This window comes from Vicia villosa, linkage group LG2 (assembly GCF_029867415.1).
Source record: "Vicia villosa cultivar HV-30 ecotype Madison, WI linkage group LG2, Vvil1.0, whole genome shotgun sequence".
In the NCBI taxonomy this organism is placed as follows: domain Eukaryota; kingdom Viridiplantae; phylum Streptophyta; class Magnoliopsida; order Fabales; family Fabaceae; genus Vicia; species Vicia villosa.
Genome location: NC_081181.1, coordinates 73,598,839 through 73,603,995, shown reverse-complemented (window position 1 = coordinate 73,603,995; position 5,157 = coordinate 73,598,839). Strand labels below are relative to the sequence as shown.

At 37.6% G+C, this 5,157-nt stretch overlaps 1 non-coding gene across 1 annotated transcript; it reads right to left on the bottom strand.

Moving 5' to 3' along the window:
* Positions 1-4,636: 4,636 nt before the first annotated feature.
* On the bottom strand, positions 4,637-4,743 carry LOC131654287 (small nucleolar RNA R71). The gene has a single exon (XR_009299329.1). It is a non-coding gene; the product is annotated as a small nucleolar RNA R71 (small nucleolar RNA).
* Positions 4,744-5,157: the final 414 nt, after the last annotated feature.

The window sequence follows — 5,157 nt, the reverse complement described above, 5'->3', positions numbered from 1 at the left end:
ATACTTTGAATTTTGGTTGCCCCAGATTGATTGGACAAAGCATGTCATGCCCCTTGTATTCATTGACTTTTAATTTGAGTTAATTGTAAGAGATGTTACTGCTAAAGTGGTTTCGTCTATCGGGATGAACTTTAGTCATTAGTCGTATCCTGTGCAGATTCTTCCTAATGCTAACATTTGAAATTATGTAGCAGAATATGTTTAATAATGAATTCATGAGATGCAATGCATATGTCTGTCTTGAGTTTTTGAAAAAACATTAAAACATGAGATGTAAAAGCGTGATATGTGATATTTGTAAAAATAAGCTATCAACTCAGCATTTTTGGCAAACCTTAAGGAGTCAGGATACCTTTTGGTGACAGTATGCTTTCGAACTAACCGTGCTTCAGTTAAGACGTTCAAGGGTTGTAACGTGGCTTGGTTCATGGTTTAAGAAACAAAGGATAATGGCTCAAAGTTAATTTGTACCCGTCCCTTTCTTCATGATGTTCTTCGATCCTATGATCAGTTAACTTTGCATTTAAGTCTTATCAATGCTTGAAGTTGTAACATTGACATTTGATGATGGGTAAAATACCGGAAGTTTATTTGGACAGGGAGTCATCTTTTTTGTAATGTTTTCTTTTTTCGAGGATTTGTAGTGACCTCTTTTTTGACTTTGTTGTCCCTAACTTTTGCCTGAACTGTTTATTTTGAGGTTACGGTCAGCGGGATGTTTCAATTTTTGATGAGTCTCCTTCGTAGGTTATGACTTAACAATTTTTTATTTTTGATAGATATTGACTTCCTGATTCATTGATTATAGGAGCTCATCACTAATTATGTAGAAGAAATGTTGGCATAACTGAGTTAACTGAGTAACTACCCTGCCCCAGGTTATGATTAAGGTTTCATTTTGCACACGAAATAAACTTCTACTCCTTAGGCTCAAAAGGGTTGACTAGGGATTAACATCCTTATATCTCCACTGTTTAGGAATTGAAACAATGCCTGTACATCGTCAGCATAGTCCGTTCAAAAGCATATTGTATGAGGTTGCGGTATCGTTTTCGTCATCCTCCCTCAAAAGGCATACAACTTTAGCAGGAGTCGAATATCACAAAACATATGCAAAGTAAAGACATAATTTAAAATGAGTGATAGCGAAATAATTTATTCAAGACAAACATATGCAATGCACTAATGATGATTATTAAAATAGATAATGTCTATCATAAGTTGAATGTTTAAATAAACAGGAAAAGAAATTGCAACTGCAAGTAAGACTAATGATCTTAAGGTCCATCCTTCTAGCTGTCCACAGTATTAGGACTCTTGTGGTGATTAGGCATGGTTGCAGGAGGGTTGAACTCAATTTCCCCAGCGTCGATCATATCCTGGATCTTGTTCTTCAATGGCCAGCAATCATTAGTGTCATGTCCAATGTTGTTGGAGTGATAAGTGCATCTTGAATTGGATTATATTGGTGAGATGAGGTATTAGGCTTCAGAGGAGGACCATTCAAGGCAATCAATCCTGCTTTCAGCAACTTTTGTAACGCTTCAGCCAGAGTCATGTTGATTGATAACACGATTTTATATCGTATATTTAGCTTGAAATCCGTAGATATTTATAGCATTTTCCGTTTATTATGTTGATTTATTGTGATATTACGCGAGTATTTGCTTTGTTTCAGGTTTTACACTCTTATTATGACTAATTGCGAAAAGGAGAGGAAATGGAGCTAAAACGACCACTATTTATGCCTAAAAGATGAAAAATGGGTGGTGAAGTGAAAAGGAGGTGCAAATAAGGCCCAAATGTGCTAAAGAAGACCCAAAGGCCCAAAAGAGACAAACCAGCCCACTGAAGAATCAAATGCGCGTGGCCCAAACCACACAAGCAAGTGGAGACGCACGTCTCCAACGTCTCATTGGCCACATCAGCAAAAGGGAGACGCACGTCTCCAGTCCCTATATTTTCTCCACTTGAGACGCACGTCTCAAGTCATTCAAAGGAGTCTCCCCATGAAGCGGAGACGCACGTCTCCAGGTCCAAGTCAGCTCAGCTCCCTCTTTTCATGCAACGCAACAGCAAAGCCTCCCCTATAAATAGAACCTGCTACTTCAGTTCTAAATGTCCGATTTCCTGCTAACGAAGTGCTGCCGAAATTGTACCGTGCTTTATATTTTCTTCCTACTTTCATTCAAACAGTTATTTTCTCACAACGATTTCTACACCAGAAATTGTTGTGAACCTTTTATAAATCTAGCCTTACGTTAGATTTATCGCTTTTATTTCCTTGTTTTATTTTCCGTCCGTTTAAATTCCGAAGAACGATCCAGCCAACCTGTGGTGGAAGTTCAGTACTCGAAGATTCAATTGCAATTTATTTAATTCAGGTTTAAATTTTACCACCTTTATTTATATATTTATTTGCATGATATATTATATGCCAATTAACATGCCTTTTATTATAAGCCAAATTAATTTAGGCATGCTTAACCGTATTAATATGTCTGGCTAATTTACTAAGGTATCGGTATGTAAAGTAAGTTAACTGTGGGATCCAAAATAAATTGGCTTAATTATGTTTTGTTAATTATCACTTGTTTTTGGTTTGTATGTCTACTTTAATTAGTAAGTCTTAAAACCAATAGAGTGAAAGTTTGAGGGTCTAAGACGGTCAAACGTTAAAATCAATAGAGCGAAAGTTTGAGATCTTTAACTAGATAGTAGACATAGGACATTAGTTTTAAGGATGGCGAAAGCGTATTAAAACTAATTGGGACTTATTTATTTTCAAATATTGTTTTTATACCCGAGCGGGATGGAGAAAGCGTACGTTAGGGATATTAGCATGTTCCGAGTCAACAGAGCAAAAGTTTGAGATTAGGAGATTTAAATAGATAACAACTTCATAAAACAAGCATTTTATTAATTACGTTGTTTCCAAAAAGCTTTTCTAAAATCTAATGGGATGGCGAAAGCGTATATTAGGATTAGGATAGTAATCTAAATCAACAGAGCGAAAGTTTGAGACGAGGATTTTTAACCAATTGAATTAGTAAAGATTTTTAATTAAATTATGCAATAGCCAATGGACCTTCGGATCACCTAAAGTTAAACGAAATACATACTGATATCTGTTTGTTATTATATTTCTTATTTTTTTCACAATCACTCTCCCTTAGGAACAATCAAAATATTAGTAGCCTTAGCTTTACATAGTAACCTTAGATAACGGTAGATCGATTCATAGTCCCTGTGGATTCGATATCTTTTAAAACTACACGACACGACTGTGCACTTGCAGTCATTAGATTAATAGACACGTAAAGTCGCGATCAAGTTTTTGGCGCCGTTGCCGGGGGCTATTTAAGTCGATATCGTAACTCACTGTTACACCGTAGAGACTAGGGTAATTCTTTCCTTTCTTTCTGAATGATTGTATGCCAAATACTTGTTCACAAGGAGGAGATTTAATACAACGAATTAACGAGATCGAACGTTTCATTAACGTCAAACGTCGAGCTCGCAATCTTCCCGAAGTAGCACCAATTCCGATAAACAGGAATTGATCTTTACTGATCAAATCAATCAAATCACCCCAAAGTTAAAGATGGTTGCTCTTCGTCCTCTTAGAGACTATGCCGCTCCTAGGGGTGGGAATAGGCCAGGCCGACTAACAGGGGCCTACGGCCCAGCCTTCATAGGCCTAGGTCAGGCGAGATTTTTTAGATAAATAAAAAAGGCCTAGGCTTTTTTATAAGCCTATTTAGCTAAAAAGGCTAGGCCATAGGCCACATAAAAAGCCTTATAAGCCTAAGAGGCCGGCCTATTTAATTAAATATGAATAATTTTATTATTATTATATTATATTTTTACTTTGAATTAAAAATATAAAATTAAATTTTAGTTATCTTGAAGAAATTATGAAAATAAGATGAAAAGAATCTTATGAACAATGTCATAAGTTGTTTCGATAAGTTCTCTCAAACAAATAATATCACAAAATTTATGCTACTAGGTAAACTTAAATAAACTAATGCAAACAAAGATTTAATCTCACTGATCTTTTAATTTGTTAGTCTATATAAAGACGAGTTAAATGACTTATTTACAAATGTTCAAATGAAATAGGCTTTTAAGTAGGCTAATAGGCCAATCAGGACTTCAAAAAGGCCGGGTCCAGGCCAAAAAAATAAGCCTATGATAGACTACAGGCCAGACTTAGGCTTTGAATATTATAGCAGGCCAGGCTCAGGCTTGGCAAAGCCTAGCTCGGCCCAGCCTATTCCCACCCCTAGCCGCTCCTTCGCGCGCTGAACCGCACTCAAGTATCGCACCACCTGCGATTGAGGCGAACAATTTCGAACTGAAACCTTCTTTGGTCCAAGCTGTTCAACAGAATCAATTCTCTGGAAGCCCTGCAGACGACCCCGACCTTCATTTATCTGTGTTCGTGCAATATGCCGACACTGTCAAAGCTAACAACGTTAGTTTCGAAGCTATTCGATTACGTCTTTTTCCTTTCTCCTTGAGAGATAGAGCTAGAGTGTGGCTTCAATCCCTGCCTTCTAATTCCATAACTACATGGGACGAATTGAAGAGAGTATTCTTAGTGAGATACTTTACGCCTAGCAAAACTGCTATGCTCAGTGGTCAAATCAACGGATTTACCCAGAAAGATAACGAATCACTCTTCGAAGCTTGGGAACGTTACAAGGACATGCTTAGGCTATGCCCTCATCATGGACTCGAACCATAGCTGATCATCCATACTTTCTATGGTGGTCTCCTATATAACACTAAAATGACTATAGATGCCGCTACTGGAGGAGCACTAATGGACAAACCCCATGATGAAGCATACAACCTCATAGAAAACATGGCACAAAACCATTACCAATGGGGTGGAGAACGAGCCGCTCTAGAGAAAGCCCAAACCAAAGGAGGAATGTACGAAGTAAGTGGTATAGATCGCATTAACGCTAAAGTAGACGCTTTAACTCAAAAGATCGAGAACTTAACCATCACTCCTTCAGCCACCGCTGCTGCTGTAGCACCTAACTGCAAGATTTGTGGATTGACTGGACATGTAGTTGCCGAATGTCAACTCTTGACTGGAGTCCCATATGATCAAGTAAACTATGCTCAAGGAAACCCTTATTC